Source organism: Dromiciops gliroides, chromosome 5, assembly GCF_019393635.1.
Source record: "Dromiciops gliroides isolate mDroGli1 chromosome 5, mDroGli1.pri, whole genome shotgun sequence".
NCBI classification, from domain to species: domain Eukaryota; kingdom Metazoa; phylum Chordata; class Mammalia; order Microbiotheria; family Microbiotheriidae; genus Dromiciops; species Dromiciops gliroides.
In genome coordinates this window covers 135,356,961-135,380,943 of record NC_057865.1, presented here as the reverse complement: position 1 = coordinate 135,380,943, position 23,983 = coordinate 135,356,961, and the positions used below count along the sequence as shown (strand labels likewise).

At 35.6% G+C, this 23,983-nt stretch overlaps 1 protein-coding gene and 1 pseudogene across 2 annotated transcripts in view; one reads left to right on the top strand and one right to left on the bottom strand.

Moving 5' to 3' along the window:
• FOXP2 (forkhead box P2) overlaps positions 1-23,983 on the top strand; it is a 693,998-nt gene that overhangs the window by 193,653 nt on the left and 476,362 nt on the right. The gene's annotated exons all lie outside the window — the stretch shown is intronic.
• Positions 22,613-22,959, bottom strand: LOC122728457 (annotated as a pseudogene).

Sequence of the window (23,983 nt, the reverse complement as noted above, 5' to 3'; positions counted from 1 at the left end):
ATTTTCTGTTAGAGAGCTTTAAGCTTGCCATCTTCTTCAGAAACAAATATGGTGGTCTAATCAGGGGTAAGTATGGTGGAAGTATAATCTTACTGTACATTATACTGTAAACTATATATTGTCAACTAAGTTAGCATTTCCTTTTTGGCTTCTATGACATACTGTTAGCACAAATTGGGCTTGCAATCCATGAGTGTGTGTGTGTGTGTGTGTGTGTGTGTGTGTGTGTGTGTGTGTATACACTTACATACACCTCACCTTTACTTTTTTTTTCATCCTTTACTTTTATAGTAAATATACTAAACTCAGGTACAGCACTTGACACTCATTTCTGTTAAATATCATTTAATTAGATTTTGCCCATTCTAGTCTATTGAGATCTTTTTGGAGTTTGATTCTATCATTTTTTCATATCAACTTCAATTCCCTTTTTGTATCAGTTGTAAAGTATCCTTTCTATGGCTTCAGTTCATTGATAAAAATATTGAACAGAACAGTAGTATGTATGTTACTGGTTACTGTTCTTTGATACTAGTTGTTTAATTACTACCAAATATGGCTACCTGTAGCATATAATCCAGTCTATCCCTCTCAATTTTGTTCACAATAGCATGAGGGACTTTGTCAAATGCTTCATTGAAATCTAGATGTGCTGTGCCTATAGCATTACTCTGATCCATCAGTGTAATAGCCTTGTCAAAAAAAAAAAAAAAGAAAAAGAAAAGGTCAGTTGTCATGATTTTTCCTTAATGAGCTCATGCTGGCTCACAATGAGCAGGGCTTCCCTTTCTAATTGCCTGTAATTGAACTTAATTTCACCTGCCTGCAGTTTGAAGAATCCTCCTTCTTATAACCCTTTTTGAAAGCTAGAACATTTTTCCGTCTTCGGGTCTTTGTCCCAATTCCCATTCTTTATGATTTTTGAAAGATTCTGGACAGTAGCTCAGTGCTCGCAGCTACATCTTCCTTCTGAACTCAACTCTATAGTTTATCTGAGGCTGAACTCTTTGAAGGCAGATAGGTGCTTTTTTATATGTATGAGCTATTAACATCCTTTTTTTTTTTTTACTAACATCGTATTTAAATTTCATGTTAACCATTTTTGTTACATATTTCCTGTTTTGGACATCATTCTTATTGGCACAGAAAGAGCAAACAAAAAAGAAAATGAGTAATTCTATATTCTAGTATTTGTTAGCTTTGTTTTATGTGCCCCAAGCAGCAATCATTTCTTTTATTTTTCTCTTGCACCACCCCAGTTCAATATGCCCTTTATTTCTGTAGCTGCAGCCCTTTGTATATCCTTGGCATTTGTAGCATGCCTTGACAAATATTCTTCATATATTTCCTATAGAATTGTGCCAACCTTTTGTATATTCATCTTCAGTTATTTACTCTTACTTCCATTTCTGTGCTTTTAAAGTCTAAACTGTTTAATAAACTGATTGTTTACATATTTTTGATCTACAATTCTATTCCATTGTGCCCTTTATGAAATTAATGCTGTTTGAAAAATGTTCACTTTTCCATTGTTTCTGGAATTTCCCAACAAATTTCAGTGTTCAGAGAGACTGTGTGGAGTAGTGGAAAGAATGCTTAAGTTGGGGTCAGGATATCTGACTGTGAATTTTGGTTGCTTATGACAGTTATTAGCCTTGTGAAGACCAACAAATCACTTAAGCTCTCTTAGTCTCATTAAATGGAAAGAGTATAGTCTCTAGTTCATGATACTTAAAACTCATTTTCTGCATATTTCTTCAGACACCTGAGCTCATAGGTATTATTGTTGCCTTCCTCATTGAATATTGCCCCATATGAATTGCCTAGCATCTATGTGACTGTCATACCCGTTTTAATAGTATTTGGTTGCTCAATTGTTTGTATAGAGTTTACCCTTGCCCTTTACTTTTTAATCAGTTTTGCAAGTTTCTGAACAAATACATTCTTTCTGTTCTTCATTCTATGTATTCTGTCTTTCATCAAAAGCAAGTTTTTCTGTCTTCTTAAACATTGGTTCAGATTAGTTCTCTTCTGAAACCATCTTAGTCAACTGCTTACTTTCCACATTATTATTTTCTTATCTAAAGCCTCTACCTTGAATTGATATTAGTAATCATCTGTGCCCCTTATATCCTTTGGTTTCCTTCCCAGGATAAAAACAAATGAACAAACAATATATCTTTACATGTCAAACTTCATTCAGAAACTGTTATTTGGCCCCCAAATGGATGTAAATGGATGTAGTCTTTTCTGGGCTGGGCTTGGCTTGACTCAAGCCAATCCCCTGGTAATTTGAATTCAATATTGGAACAAAATGAGATACTTGTATGTCATTCAACTATTAATAAAGGGAGATTAACTTAGCCTTAGCAGAAGGATATCCCAAAATAGATACAGAGGATACCTCTAGTGGACTTAGTTGATTGACACACCCTTGCCTGAGTTGCCCATTATGGTCAACCAATTATCAAAGAACCTAAAAATCCTCTTGGCTCCTTTGTGCTTAGGGGGCCAGGAAATGATAACAGCTCACCGAGACTCTGGTATCCTGAGCCAAGCAACTCTTTAGGATAGTCTCAATACCTTTTAAGGGAAAACCAGCCTAACTTGTGTGGGGTCAGGGTTAGGATACTATTCCTACCAAAACTGTTAAATCTGACAAAACTCAGGAGGCTTGCTATCATGTCAGAGATACACGGGCCAAGAAGATTACAAACCTCTGTGTTGTTTTTGTCAGGTTGACATATGGCTGGCCACAGCAGGGAGTTGACAACTTCTCCTTCCTGTGGCCAGTACTAAACATCTTTTTTATTGGGACCTTTGTGGACAACTGAAAGCTGTTTCCTTCTCAGAGATTCTACTCTTTATGGCAGGAGTGCTTAACCTGGTGTCCATGGGTGGATGTCAAGTGTCTTTGAACTTAGTTGGGGAAAAATACTTTCATTTTCAGTAATCTACTGATAATTGGCATTTTCTCCAGTTACATATTGTTTTAAAAAATGCTTATTATTCTGAGAAGGGATCTTTGTAATTTTCACTAGATTGTCATAGGGGGGTCTGACACAAAAAAAAAGATTAAGAATATGCTCTATGATAAAAGGTTGGCATGGGTCAGTCGTCTTTCTTTTAATTATAACATTCTTACATAACTTTCAATTTCCTTACACTTCCACCTCAGTTTTTCCCCTTGTTTTAAGATTTTTCCTTTTTATAGTTTTATTTTTTCCAATTACATGTGAAGATAGTTTTCAACATTCACTTTTGTAAGATTTTGAGTTCCACATTGTTCTCCCCTCCTCTCTTCCCTCGTCCCTCCCAATGCCACCAAAGCAATCTCATATAGGTTATACATTATAATCATGTTAAACATATTTCCACATTAGTCATGTTGTAAGAGAAGAATCAGAAGAAAAGGGAAAAACACAAGAAGAAACAACAATAAAAGTGAAAATAGTATGCTCCAATCTGCGTTCAGACTCCATAGTTCTTTTTCTGTATGTGGAGAGCATTTTCCATCATGAGTCTTTTGGCATGTTCTTGGATCATTATATTGCTGAGAAGAGCTAAGTCTAACACAGTTGATCATCACACAATATTGTTTATTCTGTGTACAATGTTCTCTTGGTTCTGCTCATTTCATTCAGCATCAATTCATGTAAGTCTTGGGAAGTTTTTCTGAAATTCTCCTGCTTATTATTTCTTACAGTAAAATAATATTCCATTACCTTTATATAACCACAACTTGTTCAGCCACTCCCCAATTGATGGTCATCCCCTCAATTTCAAATTCTTTACCACCACAAAAAGAGCATCTATTCTTCCATTAAAAAAAAAAGAACATCTCATTATTCTTGGGTAAACTAGCGGATAAGGACTATTTTCTCCAGCCCTTTTGCTTTCCCTTCTAATAGGGAATCATATTGTTGTTCATTGGCTCTAGAGGAAGCATAATCATAGCACAATTTTAGCGGGTTGGTAGAACATTCCTCTTTTTCTCCATACTCACTAATTCAAAATAATCTGTGGCACTTGATTTTGTGGTGACAAACTTCTTGTTCACTTTTGCTAGACTTCTCTCTTATTGATTGAAACCTTTTATAGAAGGGTTTTTCTTAGTTTTTTTTCATCTTTTTTTGTTCTCTCTGACTCTTTTTCTTTGTTGGTTTTGTCTACAATGAGAAGATTCCTGTTGATTCTCCAATGCAAATACAAAACTGTCTTCATGATTGTTTTCCAACAGTTGTTATAACAGGTCAAAAAAGCTCAGGTCATATATTTCATATAGTCATGGTTATGTTATGAAGGTAAATTTTGGAGAAATATGAGGTATCAGATGTATTTAGAGAACAAATTTCTTTTGAAAATTTTAATATGAAGAAGGTTGTAGTAGATACATAGGGTAGTGGAAATGTATTTAGAGTCAAAGTCAGGAGCGACCTGGGCTTCTGTCATGCCTTTGACACTTAAACCATGGGCAAACCACCAGATGTCCCTCAGTATTGGTTTCCTCATCTGCAAAATGAAGATGGTACCCACAGATTAAAACTCTCTGCAAATGCAAATTGTGACATAAATGTTAGTTATTTTTATTTTTTGAAGCATCAGGATGTCCTCTAGGTATCTCAATGTTTTGATGTATTAACTGCCACAAACTATCACTTTACTTCAGAGGCAAAGGATAGATGCCATTCATGGAGGTTGTTCATGGTCTGATCTCTTATTAGATAAAATGTCTCATCCACATGTTGAATACAGGGAGAAATTATCCCATTGGAAAGGAAAGACTACCACAGAGAAAAGGATTCATAGGCTTACTAAAATATTTGTTAAGTATTTTTTATTGTAAAGTCAAGCTGAGATGAATAACCCACTGTGTGTGGGTATGTGTATACACACTGACACCACCACGCCTCTATTCACACATACATACACATATACAGTGCCCCAAAAGTCTTAGGACAGCTTTAAGCTTTAATATGTTAAAACTCTTCTAATACATTTATGTGTACATATATAAACATATATGCATAATATGTCCCTCATTAGAATGTTAGCATCTTGAGGGTAGAGGCTATGGTGGTTTTTCCTTAGTATCCCTAGAAGTTAACATGGAGCTTGACACACAGCTTCTGAAGAGACTCTTTTAATACATAATGTATACAAACTATGGTCCTTAGGTGGCTTTCGATATTAAATTTTTCAAAAATTGACATTGACAAAGACCTGCATCACTGTGACATGCAGTAGTAGCCATCTTGAAGTTGAAATATTTTGGATGGAATGATTGTCGAAGAACATGAAAAACTTTAGAAAATAGAACCATTTTGTCCATAGACTTGATGCAGGTGGTAAATTCCACTTTAGGCAATGCATGTGGAATTTTAAGTGCTCCATTTTACCTCCATGCTCTTCAGTGAAAATGTTAATAAATACTATAGTAAGCTTTAAAAATGTTGAACCAGGTGTTATTGTGTAAAAGATCTTGTTTTAACTTTTCATTTTTGATTCATTACACTATTAAAATGGTTACCCAATATGAAACCTTAGACCATTCAGTTAACTCATAGGAAGGTACTGCAGTGACTTTGAACTCCTTTGTGTAATGGTTTGAATTTTTTTTCTCCCTTAAAGGTAGCTATTGGTTATCTCATTAATTTCACATGGGGCCAGGGGGCAAAATGAAATATGAAACTCTTCACTGCATTTCTTGTGTCCACTAATACTTTGTACTCTTTTCATGGCTAGGCTGGGCTTTCCCCCCCCCTCTTCTTAATATTTATTTGGTTTCTTCCGCATTTCTGTGTTCTTCATGAGGAATAGCTTGCTCTGAAAATTCTTTATTTAGCAGATTAAAAAACTAGATTTTCCAGCTTCCCAGGATATTTAATTTGGAAGCATGCATGTTACCATTTAAGGTTTCAGTAGCTGAAACTTTGCCATTTTATTATTTTATTATCTCTCCTACTTTCTGTCAGATAAGATACTCCAATATCATTATGTTTTTCTTATTTACTTTATCCATTTTTTGTTACACAATTCTTTGTCTTGAATAGAGCAAAGTAACACACACACACACACACACACACACACACACACACACACACACTCCCACACCCCCTCTTGAAGTTTTCTCCAATAATCCTTGTTGGCAATCCTTACCTATTCAGTGTTAAGCTATAGCTACTTGGTTATCATTGAAATCCATTTCAAGTACATTCTGCTGATTTCCTCCCCACCAAAAAAACCCCCAAAAAACCTGTTTCTGGTGCTGTTGGCTAACAGCATTTTTTTTTTTTTGCAAAGGCAAATACACTTTTCTTTAAATCTGATTTACTAAAGACTTCTTATTTTAAAGAATCCATTAGGATCAAGCATTAATTCTGACTGCTAGCAAAATGTAACATTTTAGGGATTATTTTCAAATCATTTCAAAATTTTAACCATTCCTAAAAATAAGGAGTATTTCCTTTTTAGAGTTAAGGTAGTGTGTATACACCATACACATTACAGTGAGACTAAAACTTTACTGTAACTCCACAGTAAGCATGGGAGAACCTTAAAAGGGTTTGGTCGGTTTTAAGGGTTGAGGTTCAATTACCTTCCAGCTGAACTTTTCTGTTTCAAATCTGTCAGTCTTTGTTTATAAATTTATTTATTTATTTAGGTTTTTATACAGAAAATTTTTTAAAAATGCCTTTTGGGCCTGAAGCAAGGATCCTTAATTCCCCAACCCTTAACTGAAAAGGTATTGTGATTTGTCTCTCTTGTGGTCCCTAATGTATTTGTTTTCCTGGAGCTTTCTTTTCTTTCTTACTTTCTTCTTTTTAAAAAAAAAATAAACACTTACAAAAATATATTGCTTGGAGTAGTTAATCCACCTCAAGGACCTGGGAGTTGTAAACTTTTCTTGAATACCTGTGTTTCTGGGCTCCCTGTATTTCACTCTTACCAAACTGTTTTGTTTTGTTTTGTTTTGTTTTGTTTTCCAGAGGTCATAGGGGACAATGCCTTTATCTTCAGCACCCCCCCCTTTTCTTTGTGGATTTTTTTAAAAAAGAATTTATACTGATTAGGTTCAAAAATGTGATTATGATCATCAGAATTTTAGAGCTTGAATCAACTGTGTTGAAATCATTGTTAGTCTAATTTCCTTGATCTATAAAAGATCAAGAAGGGCATTGTGGTATAGTAGAAAGTTATACTCAAAACCGGGGAAGACCAAGGGCAAACCACTTAACTTCCTAGTACTCAAAGCAAGTCACTAAGATGATATATTACAGGGAAGGTGCTAACTTGATTTAGTAGAGTTTCCTCACCTGGAAGTTCCCTGTGCTAATTAAGTCAGAGGTCTAATCCCTGTTCCTATAGGTCAAGAGTTCTTAAACTGAAGTCCACAGACCCCCAGGGGTTCATGGATGGATTTCACAGGTTCTGAGAATTAGAATGGGAAAAATTACACATTTATTTCAATATAATTGGTTTCTTTCACAATTTTATGTACTTATATTGTTCTAAGGAGTCCTTAGGCTTCATGAACCCAAATATGTAAAGAACCTCTTGACAGAGATTAAAAAACTGAGGCTCAGAAAGTATTCCATTAGGAATTTCTAGGATTTTTTTTCAAGGGTGTTATTGGTAGACTTGGAGCTAGAAGCCAAGTCTTCTGATGTATCATCTAATGGCGTTTCTGCTATACCCCATCTCCCTCTATTTCCAAATATCAATCTTGTGATTCTTTTTTTTTTAATATTTGCACATTCCTATTGGCTTGTGAGGAATATTGAGATAGCTGCATTGACACAGGGATCCATGACCAAATCTAAAATATATGTGCTTGACTTCTTGTGAATTTGTGTTTGCAATAGAAATTATTGCCGCTGAATATGTTCTTTTTGCCTGGCAACAAGGATGGAGCTAATAGTTTTTTGGCTCCACAGAAATAACAGAATTACTTTGCTTCTTGAATATGAAGCTAAACTAATTTTTCCCCTTTCCCTTTTTCTTTTTTTTCTTATTAGGACTTATGTTCTTTATCATTCAGAAAGTGAAAGAATGGCTTACATTTATCCTGGGTCTTCATTATCTCAGCATTTGAATTTGTAGTTATCAAGTTACCTTTCTGTTTTGGTCTTTGGATTATTTTAGTTAACTGGGAACTGAGGGAACTGTCTTTACTAATGCAGGTTGACAAATGCTTTACAATTTAGGAAATAGTCAGAGACATCAAAAGGTTAAATTACTTTCTAATACGTATCAGCAGCAGAGCTCAAACCAATATCTTTCTGACTCTGAAACCAGCTTTCCCTGTCACTTGTAGGCGAGGTTGTGTATAGAAGCAAAACCTCTATTAACAAATAAAAATATTTACCAGTGACCTGACTATTTTAAAAGTCTAGTCTCTTTTCAAACATCTTTGCCTCCTTAACTCTTTAGTGTCTTTCCCTGAAAATCTTGCCCAGGTACATGATTTCTTTGTCTTTGTCACTGTCTGTCTGGTTGTAGGATATTCAAAAGAGAATGAATTGAATTTTGAAGGATTAAGAAAAGCTTTTTGGAAAATTGATGAAGTCCTTGAATACTTTTGTGTTGTGAAAATCAAACTTGAAGTAAAGGATGCTGTCTCATGCTCTATCAAATGATTTGGTTTGAAAAATTATGGCATACAATTAAAAACTTGATTTTTCTAAGAATTGAGTGCATAGCTGAAGTCTTAATCTAAATTGTGTTAGCTATTAAATAAACTTGCTTTCATAATTTTAAATTTTATTGCTTAAGTGAATCTCCATTTTAGTATCCTCCTTCATTATTTCTTAGAATTGTAACTCCTTGTTTCAAATGGATTCACTTTTAAGTGGCTTTTTTAACTGATCCTAATTATTTTCAAAGAACAGGGACTTCTTGTACTTGTGCAGCTTTAAAATTCAAAGGACAATATTACATATCAGCTTGGGGTAGTTAGTAGTTTCACTATCCAGTTTAGCAAACTTCAGTCTTAGGTTGTTTCCTTTTATTCTTTGTTATTCACAAATGATTATGTAATGACAACCAAAGAGTAACTGTGAAATTCTTTGAAGGCTTTCATATTGTGGAAAGGGTATAGGCTTTGGAATCACACTACTTGGATTTGGATCCTACATCTTCTCTTCCCTATAAGCCAGGGCAATTATTTCCCTTTTCTGGACCTCATTTTATTCGTCTGTAAAATGATGGGATTGAACTAGATCAATGGTTGTTAACCTGAAAATAGATTTCTGAACTTGGATGAGTAAAAAAATTTCATCTTTATTTCAATATAATTGGTTTCCCTTGTGACTGACTCCATGCATGTATGGGTCCAGAGACCTCATCAGACTTCCAAAGGGACACATGGCCCAAAAAAGTTTTTAAAACAACTAGGATGGATAATCTCTAAGGAGCATTTCAGTTCGAAATCTTTGATACTATGCCCTCCCCCTTAAAAAAAAAAAAAAACATTTATTTTTTTAAATTTTGAGTCCTAAATTTTCTCTCTCTACCTCTTCCTGTACCCATTGAGAAGGGAAGCAATATGATATCAATTATGCATGTGAAATCATGCAAAACTCATTCCATATTAGCCATGTTACAGAAGAAAACAAGCACAAAATAAGAAAAATAAGGGGAAAAGATGTGCTTCAGTTTATACGCAGTTTATAAGTTCTCTCTGAAGGTGAAGAGCATTTTTCATCATGAGTATGACTTTCCTTTTACCATCAGATACCATATCACCTGGAAGAGACATTGTATGCTGTCTAATCCAGTTTCTTCACTTGATAGATGAGAAAACTGAGGGCCAAGGAGCTTAGGTTAATTACTTAAGTTTATACAGGCTTTAAGCATCTGAGACAGGCTTTGAAAGAGGGCCTCTGCTTTCAGAGAGGGTGGTTTTCTGGTGTGTATCAGTGTGTCTAAACAATACCATACTTGTATTATTTTTATCTTCATAAAGTCTTTGAATTAAAAGGGATCCTACGGATCATATTGTCCAACCCCTTTTGCTAATGCACAAACTCCGCATATAACATTTTTTTTTTTGGTGGGGAAATAAGGGTTAGTTGACTTGTCCAGGATAGTAAGTGTCAAGTGTCTGAGGTTGGATTTGAACTCAGGTCCTCCTGAATCCAGGGTCGGTGTTTTATCCACTGTACCACCTAGCTGCCCCCCCCCCCCATATAACTTCTAACCAGTGGCCATGCACACTTTTTAAGTTCATGGTAAATCGAGGGCTATTTGACTACTCTATACTATAAAAGTATTCCATCAACATTGTCTTCTACGTGATAGCATTTTAAAGATGTACCAGTGGATTATGTTGTTAATTTGGATATGTTAAGATTGTATAAATCAATACACTGAATAATATAGGAAAATTAAAAATATCTTCAAGATAACAAAAACCTATCTTTGAGAAAAAGAAGTAATGTTTTAAAATTGAATTATTGGTTATGCAGTTTATTAGGTCCATATCTATCTCAACTACTAATAGTTTTGATAACTATTTCTTAATTTTTCATTATTTAACTTTTCATATATTAATGTCTTCTTTTTCCACCTAGATAGTTAGCTCTTTGAGGTCAGAAGCTGTGCCTTGTATAACTCTGTCTTACCCAGAGTACACAGCACAGTGCCTTCCTTGAACAAATTAGGCACACACTAAATATATGTTATTTTAATTATATTCATTTCACTAATGTAAAATATTAAAATATATGTAGAGAAAAATTGCCTATATAACCAAATGTAGAATAAGCAGAATTTTACCAAGTAAAAGTTTGTGGGGTTTTTGTTTTGTTTTTTCCCATGTAAAAACTGCATACTTAATTTCAGAAGAAAATAAACATTAACAGCCCACAATGCACAACATCCTACTCCTCAGATCAGGAGACGGGAAACCGGGACTCTGTAAGTGCTGTCCTAATACCCTGGAAAACAGGAGGAGGAAAAAAAACCCAACCACTAGACATTGGCAGATGGAGCCAGGCAGGACAGGGCCTCTACTGCTGCTGTGGGAAAACACAGGGAACTATACAGAGGGTGGGGTCTGATGCAGAGGTCTGTCTAATCCACCTTCTCCATGCAGGATGCATCTTCATCTCCTTCAAGTGGGGGGAATCTCATCAGGAATGGCAGCACTGGGTTCTTCTGCTGTCATCTCATCCCCATCAATGCCAAGACCTTAAAAGCTTGTTTTTAATAGAATTACAACTAGTATTTGAATTATACTTGTTAGAAATGCAGCTAACAGTTTGAATAAGTGTTACAGTTCAAGTGTTACAAGCAGCTCAAATAATCCAAGTAGGTAGCAGAATGTGGTTGAAGCCTTCTTTAAATCATGTTTGTGAAGATGGGCACCCTCTTGAATGTGCCTGAGAGTGCACTGAAGTGAAGACCAGCACAACTATTTATACCCACCAAGGGTTCCTCCTGACCAATCACATCACTATCCCCCAATCCCTCTATTTACATACAGTAACAGTAATGACCAATCAGATTGTATGAAATACAATACCAGGCCTTAGAGTGTCCACTCCCCCTTAGAGCAATGCCTTGTTAACATAGTTTACATAACTTTTTAAGAAATGAAACTTAAGTCAGGGTTTGAAACTAAACCCACTCTCTGTCCCCAGGACTCTGAGAAGAGTCCAAATATGGTCTCTTTTCTCATACTGCATACTTAAGTTCTGTTTTGCTTTTCATACCCAGAAGGCTTTAGAAGATGGTCTGTGGGGGGCAGCTAGGTAGCATAGTGGATAAAGCACGGGCCCTAGATTGAGGAGGATCTGAGTTCAAATTCTGCCTCAAACACTTGATACTTACTAGCTGTGTGACTCTGGGCAAGTCACTTAACCCTCATTGCCCACAGGGGGAGGGGAAGGGGATAAGATGGTCTGTGAAGGGAAATATATTATTTCCTATAATAAGTAACCTATAGCTTTTTCATATACCCTGCCTTAATAGCATTTCAGGCCTTTCCCTCTTTTACAGGTTTTAGGATTTGCCTTTCTACTTAATTGCCGACACCTAGAAGTCAGCTTTTTCATGTACATGTTGGGTTATTACTTGAATGTCTTTACTAGATAGACATGATTTGGCAGTTTCCCACCATAATCATCTGCTTTGGATATGCTATTAAGGCTTCCCACAACACAGAAACCATTTGTGCTAATGCTTATGTACATTAAGTACTTTATTTTTAGCTTATTGTCAAAGTATTATCTTTCTGTGTTTCTACAGTTGTCTGTGGTCTGTGTGGTCCTTTTGTATCTCCAAATATTTCAGTGCAGTTTCCTTTAGACTGTGAATCTCTAGAGGCCAAGGGCCATATCTTCATTAATAATTACTACTAACTATTACCACTATGACTTCAGATTTGTAGGTTTTTATATAATTACTGTCAAATTTCTATGGCTCGTTAAGGTTTGCAAACCATTATCTCACAACAATTCAGTGAAGCAAGGGAATATAATATTTCTCATATTACATTTTAGAAAAACTGAATCGAGCGCCTTGCCTTTGTTCAGCCAGGAAGTGTCTAAGGTAGGAATTGAACCAGCCTCTTCCAGTGCTTAGCGCTCTTTCTTCTGCTAAAGCATGCTTTGCATAGGCTGATAGGATTTCCATATAGAAGGGATCATAAAAAGTATCTAGTAAGACTCCTGAATTTCCCATGTGAAATAAATGATGCCCAGAGTTAGCTTAGGCTAGTATGTAGTCAGGGCCCAGAGCATGTTCCAGCTCCTAATCATTTGGAAACTTACTTCATAATGTTATTATAGACATATTTATATTATAGGCAGCTAGATGGCACAATGGATAGAATGCTGGGCCTGCAGTCAGGAAGACCTGAGTTCAGATTTCGCCTCAGGCACTTACTAGCTGTGTGATCCTGGGCAAGTCATTTAACCCATTTTGCCTCAGTTCGTTATCTGTACAATGAGCTAGAGATGGAAATGGCAAACCACTCTATTATTTTTGCCAAGCAAACCCCAAATAGGGTCACAGAGTCAGACATGACTGAAATGACTGAATAGCAATTTATATTTATATACACATATATACGTGTACATATATTTGCAGGTAGTTATGTACATTTATCTAATTATGTATACGCACTTGCATGCATAATCATCATTAAATCCCACTGTTGCTTTTGCCACTAAACTATACAGTCAGCTACATATTACCACAATGATGCTAAAATACTAGAATAAACTCTAGATGTTTCAGAAGTTTATTGACAAATTTGGGGATCATCTCTCTACTTCTATCTTCCTTGACTACCTTTGAGCTGTTTTACTCTTCATAAGTACCCTTCCCCCCAAAAAGAGAACAGGGAAAATTATTTTATTAAAATAGAATATATCATTATATATGTATATAATGTAATATAGATTATATTTAACATTTATGTTGTATATAATGTAATATAAAATAAACTATTACTTGTTCAGAGTTCTTACAAATATTTAATGTGTTGAAAGAGAGAAACTATTGGATAAAATTAAGTAGATATTTTTTCCTCATTTATTTAGATCCCCCATTATAAGTAAAAGTTATATTTTTAGACAAATTCTATTATGAGGTTGAATCCACCTCCAGAAGGAATTTTACATGGAGAAATCATCTAAAGACACTTTAAACATTTTAGACTTCTTGTCTGAATTCCATAGAACATGTCTCAGGAAATCTTAAGTAGAAAGATGCATATTCTCACAGCCTTTAACAAGAAGTTGACAGAATCACCAGGGACATGGGACATTCCGTGGTTAAGTCATTTCAAGGCCAAAATGACTCAATAGTTTTACTTTTTATTTGATTTCAGCCTTATAGAGCAAAGAAAGGAGGGGGAAAAATCACCATTTTATTCTATTGACTTTCAGGCTTAGTCACTTTACCTCCTATGGCCTCAGTTTCCTTATATGTAAAATGGGGAGCATGGACCAAATGACCTTTAAGGTCCCTTACAGCTCTAAATGTATTATCATTTAAGCATGAAAGAGACAAGATTTGAACTCAGATATCCCTACCTCCAAAAGCAGCTCTCTGTTATATCATGTTGCCTCTCAAATTTATATCAAAATAAAATGAATCAAATATCCATTATTTGTATAATTGGTAGCATGCCTTTAAAGCTTACTAGGGGCTTTGGGCTTCAGTTGGAGATGTGGATGAAATTTGTACTTTTGGAACTGTAAGTCTGTATACCAAAACACTAAAGTATGTAATCTTGATCTATGTAAATTTTGGCAGAGTATTTTCTCAGTTTCAGCCTCAGGGTCATATACGCCCCATAGCCAGGAATCATCAGTATCCTTTTTCTCCCTTTTCCAGTCTGTGTATGTCTTTCCAATAAATAAAAATAAAATAAAATTATGCATTTTTCCAGAATTTGATAAAAATAGTATTTCAGTATTTCACATTATGCTGTCACCAGAAGTACACAGTTATCAAAAATTCACACAATTCACTTGACATCTCCTAACATTTTCAGCTTTTTTTGTGTTTGGTCTTTTTTGGCATCTCCGTTTTCTACATGGCTGTTTCCATTCTTACTAGTCTTACTCTTTCCACTTTTCCCTTTGAATAACTTCTGTCCCTTCTTTGCACATTTGGGAGGGGGAGGGAGTGAGTTGGAGATGGGGATGGTAGGAAGGCTTATGTTTGGATTCCGTCTTCAGAGGGACAGTAAAGTTTAACAGATATTTTTGCTTGTCTTCTTTTCGGTTCACCCATAACTTTAGGCTATTCCCTTAACATCTTCCTGGTTGATAACCCTCTCTTCTGAGCTTAGAGAAATTATTCCAACATCAGTAATTTCTATTAGAATTTTCACAAGGATATTATTGTGTTATATTTTGGAAATGAAGGACTTTAAATATAGGGTTTTAGTTGCTTTGTTGGTTGGATTAGCGTGGACCTAATGAAAATGCTCTTTCTTTTTTCCTTTTTGCTGTTATAATTCTGAGGATTAAGTCAAATTTCAACATAAGCCATGGCTGTTAGGGTGCTATGTATCCATTTTAATGTACTCTTAGTTGAAAGCATATATGTAAAATCTATTCTTTGTAGCATTTTGTATTAAAAACATAAAAACAAACCGACATCGCCTTTGTCCAAGAATACTTAACCACATTCTACATCTCTAGTTCGTTTTTGCTAAGTGATGTGAGATATAATTTTCATCTTTAATCTTTCAAAATTGCTTACTGTTTGCTGCTTAGGTCCTTCAGAATTTTTCTTGCTTTCATGTTATTGTTGTTAACATCAGGTAAATTGTTCTGGTTCTGCTCATTTTAGTTTTCATCAGTTTGTACAGATGTTTCCAAGTTTCTCTGCATTTCTTATTTTTATGATTTCTAATGTTGCTGTAAGTTTCCATTAAATTGTTACATATTGATGGAAATCTAATGCTACTACAAAAAAATGCCACTATAAACATTTTTACAATGCATGGGTCCTTTCTTTGTGTCCCTGATATATACTTAATACTGGGTCAAAGAGTCTTTGCAGAATAGGTTAGTGAGTTGCGATGAATGTGTAGAACAAAGAATGTTACTAAAGCAATTTTAGTTCGTTTTTTGTTTTGGTTTTTTGTTTTTGGTTTTTGTGGGGCAATGGGGGTTAAGTGACTTGCCCAGGGTCACAGAGCTACTAAGTGTCAAGTGTCTGAGGCCAGATTTGAACTCAGGTCCTCCTGAATCCAGGGCTGGTGCTTTATCCACTGCACCACCTAGCTGCCCCTGAAGCACTTTTTAATGTACAGAAAACAGCAAAAAATATGCTGGAGGGGACACAAATAGAGTAGTTTTGTTATTGCATTAATAAAGTGCCTATATATATATATATATATGTGTGTGTGTGTGTGTGTGTGTGTGTATGTATGTATATATGTGTATATATATATACACACACTTCTTTAAAAAGTAAAATGGTACACACAGACAGCACTATTGTTTGATAAAGAATTGTGAATGACAACTATTCTCAGCAGTACAATGATCCAAGACAAATCCAAAGGACTATTGATAAAACATACTATCCATCTCCAAAGAAAGAATTGATATTGATGGAACACAGACTGAAGCATGTTGTTTTTCACTTTCTTTCATTTTTTTCTTTTATCCAAGTTTTCTTATACAAAATGACTAACAGTGATGTTTTACATAATCATACATGTATAACCCATGGGGAGGCAGGGAAGGAGAGATAAAAATTGGAACTCAAAACTATAAATAAAAATGTTTATTACTTTATAAAAAGTAAATGCATGTTACAATAATTTACTGTTATATACAATCTTCTGTTCCTTGTATATTAAAATGCTTGTTTCACAAGGAAAAGAAATTTTAATCCCTAGAAACATGGGTACTTTGTGCATAACTGACTCTTGTTTATGTGCAGGGAATAGAGGTGTAGAAAATCCCCCCAAAAGGCTAATACTGTTACATTTGACTGATACTCATATCTGAACAGAAGCATGCCGTGGTATTCTAGGAAATTCATAACATCTTAAACAAAATACTGAAGGATTAATTTGCAAGCGTATGAATGAATAGCTTTCTAATTAGCCCAGCTAGACCCCTAGATGTATTCTTTCTTGTATTCCACATTGCCCTGTAAGTGGACAGGTTGACTAAAACATGATGAAAACATCAATCTAAACCGAGACTCACCTTCTGCTTGAGTTTGCTATTTGTCTGACCTCTACCTTCTGTGCAAATAGAACAGGTGCAAAATCAGGTAATTTTAAAGCTTAAAGTGACCTTGGAAAACACATTATTCCACTTTCTCATTGTACAAACAGGGAAACAGAAGTTCAGAGCAGTGAGTTGACTTAAGAAAAGAGCACAAGCGCCCTAACCGAACTAGGAATTTTCCTCTCGCACAGTGTTTTTCAAGCTGTTTATTGATGTCTTTATGTGGTGATAAAGTTGACAACACCACTAAAAATTATTTGCAGCCTGGTCACTGAAAAAGGTTAGGAGGTATCCCATTATCTTCTGGAGTTGGTTCTGGTGACACCCATATAGGAGTAATCATCATCACAGTCCTGTGCTGTATTAAGGAGAAGACAATTTGGAACAGCTTTGTCACCTGAGAATTGGAAAACTACTTCCTGGGCATTGGCTGGAAGTTCAGAATTGGACATCCCATCAGGAGGTTCCTTTACAATCAATCAAGTGAACGAAGGGATGGGTTCTATGAGTGAGAGATAAGGAAAGGCATGCATACATTCTTTTTTTTTTTTTCATACATACATTCTTGACATGGAGAGTGGCCAGTGCAGAGGTATAGAAAACACACATACTTTGGCTAGACTGTAGAGTACAGAAGAGAGATTACTGTACAATGATACTGTAAAGGTAGCTTGGGAAGGACTTTGAAAAGTTAAACAGATGAGTTCATATTTTATCCAACGGTCTAAGAGATTGCTGAATGAAGGGAAAGTCTGGAATTGAAAGTTGGGATAGGGGATTATTTCAGCTCTCTTTTGAGAAACCAATATGTTGTGGGGTGTGAATGAAGGTAGAGCCAGTGGTGGAGAAAATTACTGGGGATTCAGTGTCATGTGGGGAGACCTAGGTCTTACTCCAAGCAAGTAAACCTAATAAATGTGAGAAAAAGAGGTCTTGGATGGTAGTTTTTTTGTTTTGTTTTTTAAACTAAGCAATTGGCATTCCAAGTTAAAATTCAAATTTAGGCAGTCTGTAGAGAGGCCTTCATGTGAGGTGAATAAGAAATACCTAAAATTCTAGAATTCATGATGACACTAGGAGGGAATTTGAGATCATAAAATCCAACACTTTTTCTTAACAAGAGGAGAAACACCTTACCTTCAGCATTTACAAGAATTGCCGAGGGTCACAGGCAGCTAGGTAGCACAGTGGATAGAATACTGGGCTTGGAATCAGGAAGACTCATCTTTTTGTGTTCAAATCCAGGCTCAGACACTTACTAGCTATATCACCCTGGGCAAGTTACTTCATCTGTAAAATGAACTGGAGAAGGAAATGACAAAACACTCCAAGATCTCTGCCAAGAAACCCCCAAATGGGGTCATGGAGAGTCAGATACGACTGAACAACAACAGCAGCCCAGGGTCACACAACAATTAAGTGGCATAATTGGAACTTGAACTCCTGTCTTTTAACTTTTGTCATCTTTTCACTTTACTATGCTGCCTTTTCTAGACTCATGAGAAATAAAATTCATCTAAATTGGTAAAATATTTGGATTAAAAGTTTATTATTTTGGGGGGAGGGCAGCTAGGTGGCACAGTGGATAAAGCACTGGCCCTAAATTCAGGAGGACCTGAGTTCAAATCCGGCCTCAGACACTTGACACTAGTTGTGTGACCCTGGGCAAGTCACTTAACCCTCATTGCCCTGAAAACAACAAAAAAAGTTTATTTGGAAAGTTATGCAGTAGCAACAATTGGACAAACAAGATTTTGTATAACACGAAGTCTTAGGCAACTGGCTTTAATTACTACATTAGAATTATTTGCAGTTATTTCTTTGAATGTCTTTAAATTTCATTTCTTCAATGTTGATACCAGTCCTTTGCTTAGCCACCATTTTTCTTCACAGTTAGAATACAGATCAACTTCAGCGTAGTTACTCTTAAAAATTTCAAATTAGTTTAGTTACTAGAAATGGAATTTTAATTTAAAGTTTCACATCATAGACAACTAGATCTAAAGCTGATTTATTTTATTTATTTATTTTTTTTTTAGTGAGGCAATTGGGGTTAAGTGACTTGCCCAGGGTCACACAGCTAGTAAGTGTTGAGTGTCTGAGGCTGGATTTGAATTCAGGTCCTACTGACTCCAGGGTCGGTGCTCTATCCACTGCACCACCCAGCTGCCCCTGATTTAGTTTTTCTATAATGTAGAGGTAATGTTTGTTTTTTTCATTTTCAGAAGCTGATTATCCTTTGAGTGCTTAATTAAATTAGAACTATTAGTAGGATTTTTATAGGTAATGGACAAGACATATACTTGAGGTTAGAAGAACCTCATTCTAGTACCTCTTTATTCACTGAGAACTAAATTGGACAATTAAAATATTAAACCTTTTCATTCTTTAAAAAACAAGGATATTAAAAAAGGATAATTTTGGGGGCAGCTAGGTGGTGCAGTGGATAAAACACTGGCCTTGGATTCAGGAGGACCTGAGTTCAAATCCAGCCTCAGACACTTGACACTTACTATGTGACCCTGGGCAAGTCACTTAACCCTCATTGCCCTGCAAAAAAAAAAAAAAAAAAAAAAGGATAATATTAACCTGCTCATAAAGACACTGAGAAAAAGTAAATGTGTGTACAATTAATACATTGTCTAAAAATAGTGCACTATTATTTGACCTTTTGAAAAACAAAGTAGATATGAGTTTATCTAAGAGTTGTTTGCTGCAACTCTATTTCGATCCAATTTCATCCTTTTTAGTTTTTCATTTCAGTACCCAAATTTAATACCATCAGTATGGCGTATAAACTGGTGACAGCATCCCCATATCTTACTGCCAATTACTTTAAATTGGCGACAGAATGGTACATTTTGTGAGGATGTAACTTGTCTTTGTTTTTTCTCAGAGATTTGCCAATATTTTTTTTTCCTTTCTCACCTTATAGGAGACAGTTTCTTACTACTTATGTTGATCAGTGGAAATATCTTCCAGTTGTACAGTATACCTTCATTCTTTTTTCTCTTCTCTCACACTGGCAATAAAACCTTGTAGGGATTTCAATAAGCATTCTGTGGCATAAGTTCTCTTGAAATTACTGCTACCAATTATTTAGTAGTAATTTATGTATTTGGTACTTTAAAAAACTCATAACCTGTATTTATTACTAATCAAGTGAACCATTTCCATTTTATATGCTTTTTGACTATTATTCTTCTACTTATTAAGAATAGAGTAGAAGAGAAGTTTAAAAATAAATTCAAATAATAATAATATAGAAGCAAAATGTCATTTTTAGCAGAAAATTCCAAAGAACTTAGGGAATGGGGATTTTGAAAATTGTTTTCATTTATTTGGAATCTTGGGAATTTAAAAGAATCATATTTGAGGATATTTTAGGGAAATTCTGGTTCTGCTTTATGATCTAGGGAAAGTCACATAATTGCTTTGAGCATCATTTTCCTCATCTGTTAAATCAAGGAGTTGCATTAGATGACCTATCAAATTTCTTCCACCTCTGTCTTTGATTATATGAAATTCCCCATATGAAAAATTATATGCCTGCTTATGAAATTCAAACTGTGTGGCAAAAGTCCATGGTGAATTTTTCTAACTGGAAAAACATTGTTCTTATCACTCAGGGAATTAATTGATATAAACTTCAATTAGCTCAAATTTATAAAAAATGAATTTTTTTCTGGAGATGGTTCTAAATAAATATGAAAAAGTCAGATTGCTGCTCAAAAAGTTACTTTCTGCTAATGCAACCTATAACTATTTTGTATATGAGTTTATAGCAAAGCGATTTGCTTTTTTTTTTAAACAAAAATAGCTTTTACGTCTTCCTAACTAGTGAATTCAATCATAGACATCACTAAAGTAGGAAAGGACCTTCAAGATGATGTATTCTGACCTCATTTTATACAAGAAGAAAAAAACACCAAGATATCATCACGGTTTATTTTTGTTTCTTAGATGATATCTAAAGCTTCCACAAAAATCTGCTTAAAATTTGATGCTGGACCAGGTTGACTAATAGCAACCAATAAAGCAGAATCCTTCAGTTATTGGATATTTTCAACCAACATTCTTACATGGAAATTATCAAGACTTGAAGATCACCAGCTTTTCCTTTGATCCTTTTTAGTTATGTTCACAATCTTTTACATCTTCCTACTAGTTTCTTTATCTTTTGAATTAAAATAATTTGTGGGAATTTTTTTTTCTGTTTAAAGAAATCTACCTTTTGACTCAACTAATAGGCAAGAGTAGAGGGGTATTTTTTTTCCTTTTTAAAAAATTGAGAAATGAACAGTGACAGTTTTCTTCTTTTGAATTTACATTCAATTTTTGCCCTTAAACTAAAACAGCATTCCAAAATTTCTTAGTTCTGATACTCCTCTTCTTCCTTGTCTCCAGAATCGTTCCAGGCAGATACATTTTGTTCCAGAATTCTAGGCAAAATCTAGTTGTTCCTTAATGGAACAATTATTCTATTAGACAGAAAACATAATAATATAACATAAATAAAATTATAGAAAAAAATTCTATTAGCAATAAGGTTAGAGATATTTACCAATATATAGTTTAATGTTCTTTTATAGAATTGCAAAATTATAGAGATAGAAGGCACCTTAGGCAGCAACCTAGTTTAACACATACTTAAGGATTCTCTGCTGTAAGGTACCTGATAAGAGATCTTTCAACCTTTGCTTAAATCAACCTCTAGTGAAGGTGAAACCATTATTTTCTAAGGCAGTTATTTACTTATACCAAAGGTTATGATTAATATAGATAATGTAGCAATGTTTACATTTTTGGAGGTTCAGTGAGGAGTAGCTACACTCTCCAAACCACCATTTGTTCTTCCAGCCCAGCCTCTGGCCACTATCATCCCAGGAATGTCCATGGAGATGTGACCTGCTAACTGCTTCTGTGAGTGCTCTAACCAGGGCTATTGGAGAACCAGAGAAGAGTTTTTCCCAACAAAATCTGTTGCACCATCACATGATTCAACATAAGAAACCAGTCAATAGAAATGGCATTAAAAAAAATTCATTACCATCTGCTTTGCCACTACACCCTAAGGACTCCGGATCATTTCCATTTGACTTGCAGCTAAAACCTTCCATATGAATGCTCTGCACCATTAGAATGTGAGCTCCCTGAGGTCAGGGACTGTTTTCTTTTCTGTTTGTATCCCCAGGTCTTAGCATAATGGTTTCCACATAGTGAGTTCTTTTTTATTATTTTATTTTATTTATTTTTGGGGGCGTGGGGCAATGAGGGTTAAGTGACTCGCCCAGGGTCACACAGCTATTAAGTGTCAAGTGTCTGAGGCTGGATTTGAACTCAAGTCTTCCTGAATTCAGGGTCGGTGCTTTATCCACTCTTCCACCTAGCTGCCCCCTGAGTTCTTAATAAATAAGTGGTCATTGAATCAAACATTATATAACATGTATTATGTCATAAAATAACATAAAATGGCAACTGAAGCTTATTATCAGATAGAGCATCATTATGAATTTCTGGAAAGAGCACTTATTAGAGTAAAGAATATAGTTTATTTTTTTTAAGGCTGCTCAAAGTTTGTTAGTTTCTGTTGAGTACAAAGTAAACAAAGTTACTGAGGCTGCTGGAAAGCACATAGGTGATTTGGATAGTAAAAAAACAACAAAAAACGATGACAGTGTGGTTTCTTTTACTTTTTTTTTGGTGTTTTGCTTTTGCTTTCCTTTTTTAAAAAACCACACACACAACACAACTATTTCTACACTTAAGCAGCCTGTCTATTCTAAGGGAATAGGTGGGAGAGGGGTCGGGGTGGGGGGGGGAGGTAGGGAGGGGAAATCGGCTCTAATGCCCAGCACACTTCAGAAGCTGGGGAGCAGCATGGAGGGTGCTGCTGCTCATTCAGAAGGCCCAGTGCTGGTTTTGCTGGGTTCACTGACATGCCGCTTCCTCATGGCCTCCCAAGCCAGGTTACAGGTGATTGTGCCATGAGCAGCCTGGAAAGTTCTTGAGTGTTTTGGGGATTCCAATACAGTTGTCATGAATGGATGACTCAACTTCCTGAAGAAGAAGCTCGCCCACCAGTGGCCTTGGTCTGATTTGGGAAGACCAGGATGGTGGGGGAATCACTTCCCCAGAGTACTCAGCACTTCCATAGGAGCTGTTGCTGGAAGTGGAACCCAGAGGGTCTTCAGTAGTAGTCATGGGTCACTATGAGTGAACCGCTGGATGGGATTCGTCCCATGTTGCTTGTTTCTTCTTGTGCTGATGTAAACCTTAGTGATGGCTCCCGAGTGGCCCCCGTCAGGCTGTGGCGGAAGATCACGGGTGACCCAGCTGGGGGAAGGGGGCACTAGGCCACAGAGCCCATTTGTAAAGGAGATAAGGTGTGTGTGGGGGGATACTCCATGGCAACAGAAAATGGGAGAGTTCTTTGGGTTTTCAAGAATATAATTTCTATAGTTAATTAGAATAAACTTGGATGAATAAACATTTGAATATAATTTATGTATATAAATATATATAATTTATATATATAAATTATATATTGCATCACTTTGAGGTTGTTCTCCTTTCCAAAACCTTTTCTTCCATTTGTGAATTTCTCAGCAGTTTCAAAGTGCTTTCTTGTACTTCACCTGTTTTATCATTTGATCCTGAAGACAACTTTTTGAGACAGGTGGGACAAATATTATCATTTGGCAAGTCATGGAATCTTTGTGCCTCATTTTCCTGATTTGTGAAAGAGAATAACTGTATTAGATTATCTCGTGATTACTTTTGAGCTCTCATCCTGTGATTCTATCATCCTTAAAATCATAGTACTGTAATGACTTCCTCAAGGTCATATTAATTCAATTTATTAACAGTTTATTAAGTACCTATTATGTGCAAGGCACTGTGGGCACAAAGACATATGAAACAACTCTTGGCCTCAGAGAATTTATATTTTCCTAGGACATGTTCTGTGGAAACTAGCAATTTGAGGAAGGAGAGAGCAATAACAACTTTTGTTATTCTCACACAGGACACCCCATTTTCCTCCTTCATGCCTTTTTATAGTGTGTTCGCCATGCTTAGAATGCTCTCCTTCCTTGCTTTCACCTCCTGGTTTACTTGGCTTCAAGTCACAATTCAAAATTTATCTTTTGCAAGACAACTGTCCTATTCTCCACATTCCTTTCCACATATCTTCTCTGGGAAACTACCTTCCATTATTACTACCTATATCTTGCTGGCACATAATTGTTTGCATCTTTTCTCTCCCA